The sequence below is a fragment of the Vipera ursinii genome (assembly GCF_947247035.1).
Source record: "Vipera ursinii genome assembly, chromosome: Z".
Lineage (NCBI taxonomy): Eukaryota > Metazoa > Chordata > Lepidosauria > Squamata > Viperidae > Vipera > Vipera ursinii.
Genome location: NC_139517.1, coordinates 49,842,497 through 49,863,061, shown reverse-complemented (window position 1 = coordinate 49,863,061; position 20,565 = coordinate 49,842,497). Strand labels below are relative to the sequence as shown.

The 20,565-nt window shown below is 40.1% G+C and overlaps 1 protein-coding gene across 1 annotated transcript in view; it reads right to left on the bottom strand.

The window, feature by feature from the left end:
• The window catches only part of LOC310648746 (zona pellucida-binding protein 1-like), a gene marked incomplete at both ends in the record, with an annotated part of 77,492 nt that overhangs the window by 34,469 nt on the left and 22,458 nt on the right, over window positions 1-20,565 (bottom strand). The gene's annotated exons all lie outside the window — the stretch shown is intronic.

Genomic DNA, 20,565 nt, shown 5'->3' with positions numbered 1-20,565 from the left:
TTACAAACATAATAGTTTCCAAAGTACAGTGCTTAAAAATGGTTACTATAGAGCAGGGGTCGGCAACCTCGGCTCTTTTATGACTCGTGGAACTCCCAGAATTCCTGAGCCGGAATTCTGGGAGTTGAAGTCCACGAGTCATAAAAGAGCCGAGGTTGCCGACCCCTGCTATAGAGTAACCAAAAAATATATATTTTAAAACACTTGCAGAAGCAGTCCTCAAGCCCAGGCAGCTGCATTCTCCATGCAGCACCAAAAAAGCAAAACAAACCTGCACTGGTTCAGCTCGTTTGGCCATGTGACCAGAGGGGAAAAAAACACCACCACCTTTCCGGCTTCAGGAAATGGCATTTGTAACTGGACAGGGTTGCTGCAGCAATAACTGAATCCAAGTCACATGGCTACAGAGGCCTCTTTTTGCTTGCAATTTTGAATTTCTAATGTAAGTAACCTTTCTGAATAAATTCATTTTTGTAAAAACTCACTAAATGAATGTTTGTACCTGAGGATTACCTGTATTTGTGTGTCTTTTTCAAATTATAATACTCCTTAGAAATGTTTTTAAAAAGATCAACAGAACCAGGCAGTACTGAGGCAGGTCATAAAGAATGATACAAAGAATACATAAAAATGCTGCATGTCATAAAAGTGAGGTAGGACATAAAAGTGAGGCATGAAGAAAATGTGTGTATTAGTTAGAAAAGAACAAGGAAATGGAAAATGCCAAACCACGAGTTCATCTGTTTCTCACACCTATTTAGTCAAGCATAGAGCTGTGATACATCCACCACATATGTCTCGTTTGTAGCTAACCACAAACATGGTGCCGGAAACTTAAGCGGTTAGGAACCTGTGACCTCGATCAGTAAAAAGGTTGCAAGATATTTAGCTAAATTCAGCATAGCAACAAGGGGGAGTTGGGGGCTGTAATTCAAGTAACCAATCAATGCTCATAAGTTACATTTCCGTGTTTTGCTACTTTTATTTTTTTATTTTTTATTTTAATTCCATTTATATCCCGCCCTTCTCCGAAGACTCAGGGCGGCTTACAAGCTTAGCAGTAGCCTTCATTCTATGTATATGCCTGCTTATTAGGGCTTTCACACACACACACACACACACCCCAAGCGGCATTATTACAAAGTCACCTTATTGCCCCCAACAATCTGGGTCCTCATTTTACCTACCTCGGAAGGATGGAAGGCTGAGTCAACCTTGAGCCTGGTGGGATGAGAACCTGCACTAATTGCAGGCAGCTGGTGTTACTTAAGGAGGCATTAGCCCACTGCTCCACCAAGGCTCTTTGAAGACTATACAGTATATGCACTTGCTTTTCCCTGAAAATGTGTTCAGACATTGATATTGCTTTTTGTTCTGAACATTTTGCGCAAAATAAAACAAATTTCTTTTGATTCTGGGGTCTGAGTCTCTTGATTCTGCAACAGTACTAATTGGTTCAATATATCCAGACTGGTATAAGAGACAGAATTAAAAAGAGATCTTCATAAGTTGCAGAAGTGCATAGAAATAAAATTACTTTAAGATTTTTGTGTGTGTGCTCAGTTATTGCCTCCATTATCCCTATATACAAGAGAGTAAAAATGTCTTTAGCAGTGTATTATATTCTCAACCACAACTCTGTCAGGTGTGAGATATTTGAACACTATATTGACAGAACTGAAAAAGGGGAAATTGTGACTAGTCTACAATTTGCTGCTGCTGTAGTTGGGTCTTGTCATCATGATACCAATCTTACAATCAGGGCTTTTTTTCTCATAGAATGCTCAGAACGGCGTTCCAGCATCTTTTTTTTTTTGCAAAACAAAAAACAACAAAAAACCACAGCTCCCTTATTGGATTTTCTAAGCCTATTGCAGGGAGAGCAATCTTGGCTCTTTTTTATGACTAGAGGACTTCAACTCCCAGAAATCCTGAGCCAGCCATGCTGAGGGGAAAGGGAGAGGTTTCCAAGCTGAGCCATGCTGGATCAGGAATTCTGGGAGTTGAAGTCCTTGAGTCATAAAAGAGCCTGCACTAGAGAAGGACATCAAAATTATTTACAGGATTACTTCTTTAGGAACTAAAGTTTAGAATCTAAAACAGCTAATTCAAAAAAACCAACAGGAAAGAACCTCACATTTTCATCTGCTTCTGTCTTTTGGAAGGTAAAATTAGATAACAAAATAATCTATTTCTTATGTTAACATCTCTGCAATGAAATCAAAGGTAACAGGAAAGAAATGAGAAACATTTTTCTCAATGTAATATGTCTAATTTAGCTGATTCTAGAAAAAAAAATAGTATCTTTTGTACACACTTGAAAACTATTTTGAATCTAAACAATTCTTAAGAATGAAATATTCTTAATTTGGACTTTACTTTTACTGTTTGGACTGTTGTGTGTTTTGAAAAATAGATTATTTAGAATCTAGTTATGTTGCACTTCAGTCTTTACATAATTAACCTAGTATATACATAACAATATATGATGTTTTCCTTCGTGAGCTTAACATCAATAACAACATTTATTAAAAAGGCTAAAATAATTTCTGGTGGTATGATCTGTATAGTAAAATTTTGGACAAGCAGTGATCATGTTACATATGTGCATAAGCGTAGTGAGTAGCATATGCCTTTTTAAAAATATCAAACATGCAAAGAAACAAAAATAAGTCCAAAATATCTGTATTACATCCAGAAATGCCAACTTTGCAACCAATATTTCTTATCCATAACTATGGCACCCTAAGGATACCTGCATACATGCAAATGCTTCTCTGGGATCAGTAACACAGCAGGGATTCCTTTTTTCTTCCAGTAACTTATACCTAAAACCAGTTTATTGCATTTGGCAATTGTACTAAAAAAATCTCATTGTCAACCAATATAATTCATTTAATTTGAAATCAAGTGAAAAATTGATTTAAATTATTTTATTAAAACAAATTAATAGCAATTCTTTTATAAAAAGTTGCCTCAAACAAAATGAGTTTGACATGCGTGCTCTAGATAGTTGAATGCTCCAAAATAAATTCTAGACCAGGCCTGTACATGCAGCCTACCAAGCACCCTTGGACAGAGCACAGACTTTTTTTTTAAAGTAGTAAAATCACCACTACTGCCCTGAAAGTCATGTTGCCTAGTGCCTCAATGGCTTACCATGACCACGAACTCCAACACTGTAGATGCTCCTCTAGTCACCAAATCATTGATTAGCCCACCAGCATTCCTTTGCAGACCACAAAGATTTTTAATTTATCAGTGTGGGCCTTTCCCTTCTACAAGTTGCACAGATCTCTTCTAGATTTTCCTCTTGCCTTTCCGAGTTAACTCCTTGGTCTATCATTGAGCAAGAATTGACTTTGTAGGGAAGCATATTATCATTTGATGTATATTTAACATATGTTCTACCTTTATTTACCTATTATATAATATTTGTATGCAATGCACATGGTGAGGTTTGGGGAAACTTACAATAGAAAAAAATATATTTTTACAATTGTAAGATTAAAACATCGCCTGGCCCGCACCGCCTCAGCTGCCCGCACCGCGCAGCCCCGCCATATAGAGTGGGCTCTGCTGCTCCCAAAGGACCAGCTGCGCTGCCTCCAGCCCCGTGGGGGGAGCCCGCCGCGAACACCTTTCGCACCTGTGACTGCAACAGCACCGCTCCCCCACCCCACCCCTCCTGCGCCCGCCAAGATGAGAATTCCGGCACCTTTTTTTTTTAGAAAAAAAGCACTGCTTACAATTACACTAAAGTAAGTTGCAGTTACATGATAACCATTTGCAACCTTCCCTAGCAACTTCCCAGAAGAAAAGTCAACAAAGAAGTTGGTAGGCAACAATTCGCTCTCATAAGTCATTCCTATTGCTTTTTCTCCTAGCCTCCCCCTATAAATCCTGAGATATATACTCTGTAATACCCCACTGTCTCCAGAGCCCACCTGTTGTCATTGCTCCCCAGCACCTATTCAGAGGATCCTCCCCATTCCCACTTCTTTTCCCACTTAATAATCCATGCAGGCATGGGGTTACAACAGCGACAGGGAATGCCAAGCTTTTAGTTATTAAATGGCATTGTGCCTTATGGTAGCACTAAACCTGATAGTGTGGTTTATGACCACACTCCCAACTGCCATTGAAAATAACATCAAACAGAATCAATGACAAAAATAATGTGACACTGATCCCTGGTCTCTCTCCTGGTATCAACCCAAATTAATGAAAGGGCTTTCTTCCACAGATATTACATGGCTGCCCAACATTAATGCTAATTCCAGGAATATCTATTCTTAGACTGATGCAAGCCTATTCAGAAATCCAACAAATCCATAACAATTTCTTTTCTCAAAATGTTGCTACAGTTTATTCTAGTAGATCCAAATTTGCAAGAAACAGAAATATTGCCAATGTTATCCATGTACTAGTGCTAGTGGGCTCCAAACCCCATGAACTTTTGCAAAAGCCTTAAGTAAGAGAAACAATATGAAATTTTTCAACATGATGCAGAAAGTTTCCCAGTATTCAAGCAGTATTTACCAACACCATCTTTTGACTGTTTCACAGTCAGCATAGGCCTATAATCTATAGAATAGGACTCCAGACCCCAGTAATTAGATCCACTCCTAAACCTCGCTGGAACTTCCAAAAACAGATTGGAATACTTCTGTCAAGCGAACTGATGCTAATATTGGATGGATCAAAGCAGTCCCTAAGAACTGTGACAGGTTTGTTGGCTTAATTAAATCTGTAGCTAAAAGAAACATTCCCAGAGGCCACCATAAAGATTATGTCTCTGGATGGAGTGAGGAGATAAGTCACTTGTGCAACGAGTTTGAACAGGACAGTAACCTGGAGAAAGCAACCGAACTGCCAATGTCTCTGGAGAGTGCTAGGAAAAAGAAATAATCCAGGATTGTAGAAAATCTAAACTTTATCCCTCTGATAGGAAAACCTGGTCCCTCATCTGAAAATTGGACTCATCATCTGTACCACCCAGAAAACATTCTACCATCAGTGTGGAATCCATAGCTAACCATATTATTTCTACTTCAAGGACAACCAGACAAATTAGATCTGAATTTAGATTACTGAGACAGGACTTTCCACTACATGCTTTATGCCAGGAGTGTCAAACTGCCAGCCCACAGGCCGGACACATCACAAGGAAACTGCACCCAGCCCATTGCCGGCAATGGGGAAAAGGTTCCAATACATCGTGCAACATCATGTGACATTGCGAGTTTGACATGTCTGCTTTATACTTACACTCATTTACACCAGAAGTGTAGAGGGGACTGGATTCTTTACAAAAAAAGAAAAGAAAAGCTACAGGATTTGATGCCATGTACAAAGAACTACTGAAGAACTGTGGACCAGCAATTAAACATTGCCTTGCCTTCTTTTTTAGTTCCATACTCTACTCAGGATGGCTGTCTCCTATATTCAAGAAGACCAAAATATTGCAATTTTGAAATCAGGGAAGGATCCTAAAGCTACAGGCCAATTGCTCTTCTATGTTTCACCTAAAAACTTTTAGAAAGACGTGTTAAACAGAACAACCTTAGCAGTAGAATCTGTAATCCTAGTTAAACAAGCTGGATTTTACACGTTAAGGAATTGTTGTGCAGTGGTCTCCTTGTGCTACCAAGGAGTTGCACAGATAAGGAAGGGTACTGAGAGCAGTAAGAGTCACACAGTAACCACAAGAGTACACTGAGTTGTGAAAGCAAAAAGTACTTTACTTTTGAGGTGGTGTAAAAACAAAAATGCATGGTCAAAAATAAACAGTCCAGGTCATACACAATAGCAACAGTCCAAGGAGTAATCCAAAATACAAAGTCTTCTTACCAGTCCAGAGGTCAATACACAGTTGTACAGGTTTATCACAGTAGTAAACCAACAGTATAGCAAAACAGAGCAAAAACAGTAATAGTAGAGAGCAGTGAATTCAGAGAGAGAGAGAAGCTACGTTCCTAGCTCCCTCTTATGGCCATGAGAACACTTACACACCCATTGGCCAATTAACATCACAACATCATGGTTAATATATTTTCAATCCAACACTGTATGCTATCACCATATGCCTAACAACCCCAAACATGATTGTAGTGATCAAGTCCTTGGATTAACTTTCTACCTGGAGAATGGATTCCAAAGGAAAAGGAAAAAATTCTCTATTTTTCTTGACCTCTCAGCAGCCTATGATTATGATGAGGACTTCTCCTCGAATTAATAAAGATTTGTACTTTGTATTAACACCATGGCCTTGATGGAAAGCAGTTTCAGTAACAGGTTATTACAGTTTTTCACAGAATTCAATAGAAGCAGATATAAATTTAATAACTGACTTCCACAAGGATAAGTGCTATCCTCTGCTCTTTTTACATCCATGATCTGTCTGAAACTGTTTCTCGGAAATTCATTTATGCCAATGATATCAATCTCATAATCCAAAGAATCAACTTCAGTGATGCAGAAGGCATCCTCTCTCAACATCTCCAAAAATTGGATGATCATCTAACAAAAACAGAAGCAGCCACATTCCACTTTAGCAAAAGGTACATAAATTACTAGCCTTCAGTGAAGTTCTAGAACTGTATTTTACAATACAATAATTCCCTGAAATATCTGGGTGTAACACTGGACAGATCACTAACCTTCCAGCAACACCTGGAAAAAACAGCTGCAAAATTGAAAAGTTACAACTATTCACTGAACAGACTGGCTGGAACTTCCTGGAGTGCTGATCTCCTAGGCTTTGGTTTATTCCACAGCTGAATTGTTCCAGCATGTACAATAACAATGCCCACACCCAAATGGTTAATGTCCAACTCTGCTAGACAATGCATATCAACTCTGGCACACTGCATCCCACTTTTGTGCACTAGTTACTTGTACTTAACAATATCATATTGCCCCACATTATAAGCCATCAAACTCATTTGCCCAGGTTCGCCTGGTGCGCCAGTTGCGGCCCTATCTGAACCGGGATGCCTTGCGTACAGTCACTCATGCGCTCGTGACCTCTCGTTTGGACTACTGTAATGCTCGCTACATGGGGCTGCCCTTGAAGACCACTCGGAGGCTCCAACTGGTGCAGAATGCAGCCACACGAGTTGTGTTGGGAGTCTCCCGATACTCCCATGTTACACCTTTGCTCCGCGAGCTGCATTGGCTGCCGGTTACCCTCCGGGTGAGATTCAAGGTGCTGGTAATGACCTACAAAGCCCTACATGGCATGGGTCTGGATTACCTACGGCAGCACCTGCTGCCGGCATCAACCTCCCTCCGTCAGTGCGCTCCCACAGAGAGGGCCTCCTCAGGGTGCCTCTGATCAGAGAATGTCGACTGGTGGCCCCCAGGGGGAGGGCATTCTCTGTGGGCGCGCCAGACCTGTGGAACCGCTTGCCGGTTGAGCTCCGGATGGCCCCCGACCTTCGCTCCTTCCGGCAGGATCTAAAAGCCTATTTATTTGAGCAGTCCGGCCTGGTCTGATGGGTTTGGGGTTGGGTTTTTTAATATGGTTTTAACTATTGTATATATCGGGCATAAATTATTTAATTGTTTTTTAACTTTTGTACTTTGTTTTTTAATATTTATTGCCCTGTACACCGCCCTGAGTCCTTCGGGAGAAGGGCGGTATAAAAAATTAATAAATAAAATAAATAACATAAATAATAAATAAATTTGGCTATGGCCAAGGATGCTGAGGCCCTCCCTATTCATTAGGACAATACACAGTCTATCACAACACTGAAATCCCGTAGACCAGCTTGGAAAACAGCTAGTTAACATCTACCCAGTTTAACCCAGAGAATGTCTGGATATGGGAATAGTCCAACGTACCTTCTTGGGCTTGACCATTAATGATCCCTCTACTAAACCACTTAGTTTTGACTGTCAAGTTTCCAACGTATGGGCTTTTCAAGTGACTCTGAGGCATTGTTTACCTTAAAAGTCCTTTATTAGCCTAATACACCAGCAAATGCTTGCTCGAAGGAAGCTGGAATCTGAAATCTCCGCCCCTTGCACAATATATTAAAACACAATTCTCCACCTTTCTAATTTTGTCATTAATCATATTCTCCAATTAATTTAAAAGAATCAGTTTCCCTTCCGTTAGAAAACCCTCCAAGGTCTTATCTTCTTTAGTTAGAGATGGCCTTGAAGGTACAATCCTCTTCTTCCCCCCTCCCAACTTTAAACTGAGTCTCTTAAAGCAATACACAAGTTTAACATATGAAATGGCTACTTCTTCATCTCTTGTCAAGCAATAACATTCAATGTTAGCAGCGTTGACATCGACCTGCCTTGCTTTGTCTGGTTAAAATTGAACAGAATTAGATATGATACTATTGGAAGTGCCTCAGTCCTGTATCAGTGGGAATGAAAAGATTTCCTTTGTTGCAGTTATGGTGCTGATTTGCAAACTATTAAACGTATTGTGCAAGATTGCTCATAACATGCATTCTCGTTTCCTAGAAGATCTGCATGAAGCAATGCCAGAGGCAATCGCCTAGAGCGCTGAATTGGACATCCAGTTATGAGGCCACCCTCATAGAAGTTTTACTTATAATTACATGGACTATGTATATATGTTTACTTTTCTTCTGTTGTGTTCTCATCATATACTAAACAATAATAATTGTTTCACAGTAGTTAACAGAAAAGTACAGTGAGGGAAAAATTATCTGATCCCCTACTGATTTTGTACCTTTGCCCACTGACAAAGAAATGATCAATCTATAATTTTAATGGTAGGTTTATTTTAACAGTGAGAGACAGAATAACAACAAAAAAATCCAGAAAAATGCATTTCAAAAAAGTTATAAATTGATTTGTATTTTAATGAATGAAATAGGTATTTGACCCCTGCAAATTATGACTTAGCAAAACATTCAGATGTTCATTGGCAAACTTCAGACAGGCCTGAACACGTGCTTCCTTGAACAGAACTTGTGGGCGCTGCAGGATTTAAGTGCTTCACTGAGTAGTGTGTTACCAATTGTTTTCTTGGTGACTATGTCCCAGCTGCCTTGAGATCATTGACAAGATCCTCCCGTGTAGTTCTGAGCTGATTCTTCACCGTTCTCATGATCACTGAAACTCTACGAGGTGAGATCGTGCATGGAGCCCCAGACTGAGGGAGATTGACAGTTATTTTGTTTCTTCAATTTGTGAATAATTGCGCCAACTGTTGTCACCTTCTCACTAAGCTGCTTGGAGATAGTCTTGTAGACCATTCCAGCCTTGGGTAGGTCTACAATTTTGTCCCTGACATCCTTGGACAGCTCTTTGGTCTTGGTCATGTGGAGAGTTTGGAATCTGATTGATTGCTTCTGTGGACAAGTGTCTTTTATACAGGTAACAAGCTGAGATTAGGGAGTGCTTAAAGGGAAAATGCAAATCAATTTATAACTTTTTTGAAATGCACTTTTCTGGATTTTTTATTGTTATTCTGTCTCTCACTCTTAAAATAAACCTACTATTAAAATTATAGAGTGATCATTTCTTTGTCAGTGGGCAAACATACAAAATCAGCAGGGGATCAAGTTAATTTTTTCCCTCACTGTAGCACCTCCAATGTTCAGCACTAAGTCTCCAAAAAGTTATTGCTCTTAGCCGTATCAAATATCACTGAGAAATCCAGAGTATCAATGTTGTATACTCCATTTCTCTCCCACTACATTCTTCTTTAGGAAACCAAAGTACTTCCATGCCAATCTAGGTATGAACTGAATCTAGACTGGAAAGGATCCAGCCAATTTGTTTCTCCTAGGAGTTTCACGATCAGCAACATTACTGCTTTCTCCACTCATGTGATTAAATATGGAATATTGGATTTAATATCCTATGGGTTAAAACACTGAGGAAGGTACTTGGATAAGCAGTGAAATGTTTCAAACCCCAAAAAAGCCCAGTTGCCATGATTCAACTTTCAGTATCCTATCAGTTGTTAAAATTAAGTAACAAGATATTTCAGTAACATTACTTTTTCTATAAACGAAGTACAAATTTTATTTACTCAAAATTATCACCAAGATTTTTATGAAGATTGTGTGGGCAGGGTTTTAAATCATGAATGATTACAGGAAATCACAGCAATAGCATAACATCCTAACTCCAATTCTGTACGCAACTCAAATTTTGAACAGAGAATATTTACCTTTAAAAGCTAGATTTTTACAATGAAGATTTTATTTTTAAACAAGTTAAAAATATTGATGAAGAAAAAAGATTAATCAAAAATATTATGCAATAATTATTTTTCAATCCAGTAAAATACCGTATTTTCCGGCGTATAAGACGACTGGGCGTATAAGACGACTCCCTACTTTTCCTGTTAAATTATAGGGTTTGGGCTATACTCACCGTATAAGACTACCCTTCTTCCAACGCACACCAAATAAAAATTAAAAAACATCAGATTTGATTTTAATATGGTAATTTTAATTCAAATGCTTATGACATGCAGGTACTTAGTAGGAAAACTGTCACTTATAAACATAAGGCTGTTTGTCATCAAACATGTAAACATAAAACAGTGCAAGTGGATTAAACCTTTCCTAATTCACTCTAAAGCTGAAAGGAAGGATAAGACAATAAACCCATGGGAGCTGCCATGCTGTTTGTTTTCTAAGCTGTCAACCAAACTGGAACTGATGATGATAGGAGGAAGATAACAAACAATAGAGAGCAAGTGCCGGGCAAGTCCCTGGCGAGTCAGCAACGCCCATCATAACTCCAAGCTATTTTTACAGGATTTGCTGGCATGACAGTTTCCCTTTAAAAGCCTTCAAAATCCTCCTGTTCATCATCTGATATCATAAGTACATCAATGACATCTTGTGATACATTTGTAAGGAAGTCATCGTATGGATCTAATTCTGTATCAGATGGTGTGGTCTCAGCTTCTGCTTCCTCTTCATCTTGCCACAAGTAGTCGTCCTCCATACCATCTAATGAATTTGATATGCTACACTTCTTGAAAGACTGTTTCTGCATCAATATCATTCCAGGCTTTTATGACAAGCTTGCACAAAACATTCAACTGTGGAGCACGCATGTTTCCTCCTTTTGTGAATGACTTTTCGCCACTAACCATCCACTCATTCCACTGTTCTCGAATGCGATCTTTAAATGGCTTATTTAGGCACACATCCAGTGGCTGTACCAACAATGTCAATCCTGCAGGAATAACTGCCGCATCTGTGTTTATTCTTGCCAGCCTTTGCTTGGTGCTGGGAGTTAAATGAGCCCTGAACATATCCCACACCAGTAGACTTACGTTTTTGAATAAGTCCACCTGGTCGCCTGCTCCATACATTATCAAGCCATAGCTTTACCCCTTCTTCATCCATCCAGCCTTTTTCATTCACATGTACAAAACAACCAAGAGGGAACTTGAGTTTCGGCATTGTTTTTCTTTTAAAAATAATCATTGGTCTCAGTCTGGCGCCATCAGCTGTGCATGCTAGTACCACTGTAAAACTGGACTTCTCATGTCCTGTTGTTGTTTTAATTAAAATTGTTTTTTCACCTTTTGGATGGACAGTTTTATTTCCAACCATATCAAAACTCATTGGAGCTTTATTCATATTTCTGATACTACTTAACTCATAGCCATGTTTATTGCGCTGTTGTATTACGTATCGATGGAAACTAGTTACTTTGGCTTCAAGATCTGCAGGTAATTTTTGTGCAATTTTCATCTTTTGCCTCAGTACCAGATTATGCCTTTCCAAGAATCTAGTACACCAGGTTACAGTGGCCTTAAATCTGTTGCTGTGATCTGGGTTAGATTTGGGCCACTGAAGTGCAAACAAATGTATTTTATTTCGTGTCACTACATAACCGCTTTGGCAATGCTCATTCACCATGTCTGTTACATGTTTTTCGACTTCTGGCCAATGTGGGGTGCCTCTTCTTAATGCACACTTACCCCTTGGCATACTCTTTAATGCTTTTTCATTTGCTTTCCAGTACCAAACCATCTTTTCTGTTACTCCATATTGTCTTGCAGCAGCAGAGTTATTATGTTCTAAGGCAAAGTTTACAACTTTAAGTTTGAAACTGGCTTCATATTTCTGACTGTAATTAAAAACAAGTCGATCGTATTTCAGTTGAACATTTCAAATAACTGAAAATGCATAAGCAAAAAAAGAAATCAATGAATGCAAAGGGTTTATTTTATTTTAAATATTTAAATACAAGTTTATAATGACATTATACTTAAAGTGATTTCCAACATCAAGAAGATAATAAATAAACTGCAGGAAAATCAGTTGAAGTTATAAAACTAGTAGAAGCAGCAATAAAACAATAGCTACACTGATTAATTTAAAGGTGGTACAATCGAATCCCGAGTGCCGCGTAACAGAGTGAGCGCCTCTTACTCATCCCAGCTTCTGCCAACCTAGCAGTTCGAAAGCACGTAAAAATGCAAGTAGAAAAATAGGGACCACTGCGGTCGGAAGGTAACAGCGTTCCGTGCGCCTTTGGTGTCCAGTGATGCCAGCCACATGACCACGGAGACGTCCTCAGACAAGCACTGGCTCTTCGGCTTTGAAACGAAGATAAGCACCAGTCCCTAGAGTTGGAAACGACTAGCACGCATGTGCGGGGGAACCTTTACCTTTACAATCTAAAACGGGTCCCCAACCCCTGGTCCATGGACTGGTACTGGGCCACGGCATGCCAGCAACCAATCTGTACAAACAAGCAAAGCCCCATCCACGGGATGCAGGCAGCACACAAAACCACACCCCCTCTGGTCTGTGGAAAAACCTCTCTCCATGTAACTGGTCCCTCATGCCCAAAAGGTTGGGGGCCTCTGATCTAAAATGTCAGCTAAATTAGAACATTAGTGTTGACAGCCAAACTTCCCATGTCACTCATTACCTAATTTTTGAATGCAAAGACATAGAAATAAATCTCTATGTAGAGAGAAGTATTTAATTCTGGGCTACTTCATTAAAAAACATAAAAAACAGAGCCATTTATTTCTTTATAGTTGAAAGTGAGCCCTTTGGACTGTGCCAGAACAATGCAAGTTTAAAAATTTGCTTTCAATTCAGAAATAAAATTCCCAAGCTGGCATATTTTAGGATTCCATTTTAAAAAATCTTCATTTTCCATTAAAAAATGAAACAATGAATTATATACTTTGATAACTTTCTTGCATATTAGGGTCAATACCTGTGAATATAGGATGCTTTGTATCAAAAAAAATTTTTATTATTCCATTTATATCCCGCCCTTCTCCGAAGACTCAGGGCGGCTTACAAGCTTAGCAGTATTAAATTAATAAATAAATAATAAATAAATAAATAAATAATAAATAAATCTCCGAACAACCGTAGGTGCGCGCGCACCTCCCCAAACCTTTGGAGAGGTGCGCGCGTACCTCCACGCGAACGGGCAGCGGCGCCGCTCTTTGAGAAAGCTGCCGCGGCACATTTGCAGGCTGCCGAAAGCGGCAGCTTTGCAGACGGGCCGCGGCAGCTTTCCCAACAAGCGGTGCCGCTGCCCATAGCGAGAGGTGCGCACGCACCTCTCCGAACGACCGTAGGTGCGCGCACACCTCCTCACTTACATTTTCTTGCCTATCTTAATTTGTGTTTCTAATCTATTTTTATGGTACTGTTTTTGATAGGTTAGACTGTTTTTTTCCTTTGTTTGTGTAAAGACAGATGCAAAAAGAAAAAAAAGAGTTAAATAATTCTGCTTTCTCCCTGTTGCTTGTCACCTTCTTGCCACTTTCCCCCACTAATGGAGCAATCATTTCCTTAACTTTTTTTCTTGTTTTTTTACATGTCCCCCATTACTATTGTGATGTGCTTCCTACATACCTTAGTTAGTTGACTAGCAAAAAGTTCATCTATTTCCTGTGTTTGGTTGGGTGGCCTATAGTATACACCTATGACAATGTCATTTCCCCCCCTTTTATAGTGACTCAAATGCATTCAAGACAGTTTTCATCATTGTTGTGTTCTATTTCTATAGAGATGTAGTTATTTCTTATATAGAGAGCAAGTCCGCCTCCTCTTTTATTTGGTCTGTTTCTTTTAAACAATTTAAATCCCTCTAGCTGAGTGTTCCATTTGTGGGTTTCGTCCCACCATGTTTCTGTAATGGCAACAATATCATATCTGCCCTCATTTACCTGAATTTCTAGTTCACCCTGCTTACTGTTCATACTCTGCGCATAGACATTTGTGTCCTTTATGACTGACCCTATGTTTACTTTCTATATAACCTGTGTGGTGCCAGAGTTCCCCTATTTTCTTATCACGTTTGGTTAGTGAACTTTGTGTAGCACTCGCTATTAAAAGCTTGATTTTGCTTGATAGCAACGTTGATATTCTTGTCCACACACACATCTATGTTACATGCACTGCTAACCCTGTAATTTTTTTGATTGCCGGGGACAGGGATGTTCTATATCAATTAACTCAGTGTCCCTGTTGTTTAGTTTAAATATTCCTCCAGAAAATCTTTGAGTTTATTGCCAAGTAACTCAGTCCCTTTCTTTGATGGATGCAAACAGTCTCTTTTGTACATTGTTTCATTGGACCAGCTACAGACATTGTAACTAATATAACCAAAACGTTCCCCTATTTACACCACTCCTTTAGCCACATATTGGCAGGCATATTGGGCGGAGGGAGGTTGGTGCCGGCCGCAGGTGCTCCCCAGGGTATTCCGGACCCATGCCATGTAGGGTGCCACCCTATGCACATAGGGTGACCCTGCCTCTATTAATTTCTCTTCTCCCCCAAAGAATTACATGCCACATTTCACGTCATTGCCTCATGTTTCCAGAGCAATTAGTTTGAGTGCAATGTGCAAAGCATGAAGAAGGTTGGAAATGAAGTCTCCTGTATGAGTGATTTTTTTTTTTAAAAAAAGTGTAATTGGCTTTTTTGTAGCTTGTTTAAATTAGATCCTGGATAAGGTTCTTCACATTCAATCTGGAATGTATATGTCTCTAGCATCTTTCACACAAGTTCTATTTCCATTAATATTTGTATTTATTGTATTTTATTGTTGTTAGCCGCCCTGAGTCCTTTGGGAGATAGGGCGGCATACAAGTCTCATTATAAATAAATAAATAAATAAATATTGAATTCTGGTATAAGCTGGTCTTTTCCATTTTACTCCTTATACACTGGTAAAACCTCTGAAAAAGTAAGCTACAGCCTGTCCTACTAAGTTCCTGCCCCAAGCTCTGGAAATCATTCTGCAATGTGTTGTAAATGGGTATGTGTTGTAAATGGGTTTTATCTGTCTATCCTTTTCCTGAAACATGACCAGCATTTTTCAAGTTGCAAATCCTTAAGTCCTAACATGTTGCAAATGTTCAGTTCAGAAGTGAAACTTTTCATGTATGTTCTCTTACCAGAATCCAGCCTTTCTCTTGTCCTCATCTGTGATTTCCTCATTTTGTCTGCCTATCTGTTTAACTACAGTATTAATGCCTTTTCAAACTCTGCCTACAAGCTATCCCATCCCCGCTACTTCTCCTATTCTTATCGTCTGTTCTCCATGCCTTTGTCTGCCTCTCCTAGGAGAGTCCACCCAGAAAGGGGAAAGGAGTTCTTGCTCTCATGTCTTTCAGCCCTGCAGATGACCCCTCCCAACCTTTGGAGGCAGAGCACACTGACCCAGATGCTGCCTCCATCCATTTGAGCCATGGAATTGGGTTTTCAATCCAGCCATCCACTAAAAAGTAACCATGCAACCAGAGTGGAACAGATCTTCCCAAGTTCTACCATTCCCCCAAATGCCTGTGAACAATGCAGAGGAAAGGAAGGAGTCCTGGAGCCATGGGTCCCCACATGAAGCCTCAGAAGAAAATTAGGAAGACTATGGGGGGAGGGTGGAAACTCACTGTAAAGTTTTCTTTCTTGCCCCATTTGTCAGTTGAGAGATGGCATTTGGGAATTGTTGGCACAGCAAGTACTGAACACCTTGGATTTCTGTCTGGTGGGAGGAAAATTTATCCAGAATGTTTGTATTGCCTGTTTGTATTAGTAGCTACACACACACACACACACACTGAGTCTCTTTCACCTACCATCAGTAATCAGGTTCCAGCCTGATTCTTGCCCTGTGTCCTTAAAACTTTGTAGGAACAACTTCCTGCAAATTCCAAGGGGGAGGGAACCAGGCCCTCTCAGGCAATTTGCAATTCATATGCCCTGACTGAGGAAGTAGCAGGAAACAGATCTCTAAAACTAAGCCCTGAATATCTTGCTCTGGTGGACTCAGATTGGGACTCCTAGGGATCACTATGTGCAATTTAAGAAAAATGTAATAGCCTGGCTTGCGTACTGGCTAACCTCAATTGGACATTACAAACCTGGATGCACTGCACAAAGAGCTAAGGCAGGAAACAACCCCTGAAAATGGGCAGCCAGTAGTTAAGTACTGAGGCAAACCATGGTTGTGAAGAATTTTGAGAGGAATATGCAAACCTGATTGGAAGCTCAAAGTGACATCCAACATTTGAAAATGATTGCCACAGAATATTGGAAAGTATAAATTTCTTTCCCACCAAACAAAATTTTTGCACTGATTTTTAGAACTTTATGGTTTGGAAGCTCCCCTTTTGGGAGCCACTGCAGGGATCTTTTTCTGCTTGCCTCTATTAGTGTCCTCCTTTTTTGTCTTAACAGTTTAAAGTTTGTTTACCAAGTCTCTCTGACCAGATCAATTTTAATCTTGAGTCAGTAAGTGTGTCATTCACACACTTATGGCACAAAGGGATTTGTGGGAAGTCAGCCCCGACAGAGAAGGAAATATTAAAAGGGCAGAATATATTTCCCTAAAGGATTTTAAAAGCAGAAACCAATCCTGCCCCCAAGTCTCTCTGTCCCAAGCAGAAACCAAGTCTGTAGAAATGCAGATTTGATAATCTTGTCAGGAAACTGGGATTAGGAAGAAAGATCAATATCAGCCACAGCCCCAGGGAAGCAGGGTATGAGCCTTGGGACATAATAGGATTAACCCACCACCAGAAAGGCACACCCAGACTCAGGTCAGAATATGTGACACAGGAAATACAAAGCCTCAAACAGGAAACCACTCCAAACAAAAGGCTCTAGAGGGTATAAAAACCCACTCCCTACATGTGTTTACTTCTTTTCCTTCCCGACCCGTCTTTCTGTCTGGCTCTCCTCTTCAATAAACTGCAACCTTCTTTCTAAAGCAGTCGCCATGTTATTTATCCCCAGTTTGGATGAAACATTATGAAGACTTTTCCTTCAACAATACAAAGGCAGCAGCTTTAGGGCAAGCTTCTCAAAACCTTTCCCTTGTTTTAACCTCCTCCCTCCCCCAGAAATCCACAGTTCTTCAATAAAAAAAATCTTTTTCCCTTTCCCTCCCCAATTAGGTACAAAAAGTACTCTCCATTTCTGCTCTCCAATCTCTATCCCTTTTAAAAACCTTATCTTGACTTCAGGTTGAATAGTAGAGGAACAAACAAAGAAAAGCCTTCTGCAGCTTTCTGTCTTGAGGAGCTGCAGAAAAAATTCAGCCCTGCAAGTTTATGCAGCAAAACCAAAACAGGAGAAGAAGCCAGTTCCTTAAAAACTTTATTTTGCTGTTTATGCAGCAAAACAGGAGAGAAACTGTTCATCTGACTGCCTTTAAAACCCAGCTAGAATTCACTTTTAAGTCCTACCTGGATTTTTCAGGTAGTCACACAAACAGCAAAACAACTTTTCAAGGACCCAACATCTCCCATTTTGTTGCACATATGTTATAACCGGCTAAGCTTTTGGAGCTGAATTTTTTCTGCAGCTCCTCAAGCAAAAGGCAGCAGAAAGATTTTCTCTGCTTCCTTGCTTCTATCCCTCTACTCGTCAGCCTGAAGCCAAGTTAAGCATTTTAAAAGGGATAGATATTGGACAGCAGGATTTTAGTTTTTATACCTAATTGGGGGGACGGAGAGATTAACAAGTCCATCCCTCTCAAGTTTTTTTTGTTTTTTTATTGAAGAAGTGTGGCTTTCTAGGGCAGGGAGGGGCTTAAAGCAAGGGAAAGGTTTTGGGAAGCTTTCTGGGGGAGGGAGGAGATTAAAGCAAGGGAAAGCTTGTCCTGAAGCTGCTGTTCTGCACACAGGGGTTGGCTTCCTAAAACCCTGCAAGAACCAGGAGAGACTTGTAGCCTCTCTCCAGCCAGGAGATCAGTGGCCAGCTGATAGAATTGAAATACTGGAACACTGAGAAGTCCTCACTGGCACTACATCCACATGGAGAGAAGTAAGCAGTGGGGTACCACAAGGTTCCGTCTTTGGCCCAGTATTCTTCAATATCTTCGTAAATGACTTAGATGAGGGAATTGAAGGGGAACTCATCAAATTTGCAGATGACACCAAACTGACAGGAGTAGCCAACACCCCAGAAGGCAAACTCAGGATCCAAAAAGATCTTAACAAACTTGAACAATAGGTCCTATCCAACAAAATGAGTTTCAATGTGGAGAAAAGCAAAGTCTTACGTTTAGGCATGAAAAACCAAAGGTATAAATACAGATTGGGCAAGACCTGGCTTACACACAGTGGGGGACCTTGACATCCTAGTGGACGATCACTTGACTATAAGCCAGCAGTGTGTAGCAGCAACCAAAAAAGCTAATACCATCCTGGGTTGTATAAACAGAGGCACAAAACCAAGACCACATGAAGTATTAGTGCTTTATAAAACCCTAGTAAGACCACACCTGGAATACTGCAGACAATTTTGGTCACCATATCACAAAAAAGATGTTGAGAGTTTGGAAAAAATTGAGAGAAGAGCTACTAAGATGATCAAAGGCCTGGAGACTAAAACATACAAAGAATGGCTACGGGACTTGGGTTTGCCTAGTCTAAAGAAAAGAAGAAATAGGGGAGACATGATAGCAGTGTTCCAGTATCTGAGGGGCTGCCACAAGGCAGAGGGAGCCAGGTTGTTCACCAAAGCACCAGAGGGAAGGATGAGAAACAATGGTTGGAAACTGATCAAAGAGAGAAGCAACTTGGAATTAAGGAGAAACTTCCTGACAGTGAGGACAATCAACTAGTGGAACAGCTTACCCCCAGGAATCGTGGGCGCTCCATCACTGGAGATTTTCAAGAAGAGGCTAGATATTCACCTGTCTGAGACTGCTTGAGCAGAGCGCTGGGCTAGAAGACCTCCAAGGTCCCTTCCAGCTCTATTTCCATTTCTATTCTCTTCTGTTCTATTTATTGGCCTAGTGTGATTGGACACACAAGGAATTTGGTACATAATCTCTCAGTGTGCATACAAACAACAAAGTAATAAGTTATAGATCAAAAATCATAAGAAACCATCATAATTCATAAGATACTAACAAATAATAAATCATAAGATACCAGTTTGAGAAGGTAGTAGGAAAGAGAAGAAAATGAGAAAGATAAGAAGGATAATAGCAAGGTAGGTAAATATCTTTAGGCTTAAGATAATGCTGTTTAACAGAGTAATTTAGGGGGAGAAAACTATCTTTGTGTCTCCTTGTTTTGAAGAAGTTGAAATAGTTTATGTCCAGGATGTGAAAACTCTGAAAGGCTAGGGAACTGGTCCTTTTTTTCTCCCAGAAAGGAAGGGAATCTTGGCAGTAGGAAAGGCAGAAGCAAAATTAGGAAAGCAGATCTACCCAGCATTTTCCTTCACCAGTTTTTCTCTCTGGCAAAATAGCTGTGCGGCAAGTCAGAGAGTGGGAAGTGGAACATGGGTATCTCAGGGTGGTAGAGGCCTTGGAAGGTGTGAGGCAGGTGGGCTTGTGCCTAAACTAGGTCTCCAGGATATCCCCGACCCCCAAGCTCCATTTAACAATCCATGCCTTTGTTTCATAAATGCACTGGGGAGAGCAGGGATAGCTAGTCATTACTTGAGGCAAATTGTTTAATATTGTCCTAACATTCCACTTAAATGTACAAGGTCCATTACGGTCGTAACTCGACGACTACCTGTAATAAATCTCCATACATAATACTCCCTCCTATTTTTGACCCACAACAATAACGCTCTGAGGTAACTGGCTGAGAATGACTGGCCCAGTTACCCAGTGAGTTCTGTGGGTGAGGATAGAATACAAACTGTAGAAGCACAAATGTAAGGGAGCAAGACAATATAACCAAAGTTAAATCATATCTGTATCTATAATTTCTCTTGCATTTAAACAGAAGAACACAACTTTTTTGGTCTAAGGAATACCTCTATTTGAGTAAATTTGGGGGTTTGAACTTCAAAACCTGACGTACAATGGCAACTAGGGCTGAATTTCCACTACTAAATGATTTGGTCTTAAAGTTGCATCCACATAATTTAGCAACGGCAATGTCTACAGTCCTGGTTGCCGTTATTAACCAAAAGCTACAGTAGTTTGGTGAGGCAATTTCCTGCCAGCTTCCCACAAGTCAGTAGAGAAGCCAGCTTAAGTTTCAAATCCCAAGCAGCTTGCAAGGAAGTCAGCAAACTGGTAAGAGACAAGCAGCAGGTAGGGAAGGGTAAAGACGGACATGAGGGTGACAGAGAGACAAGCTTTGGG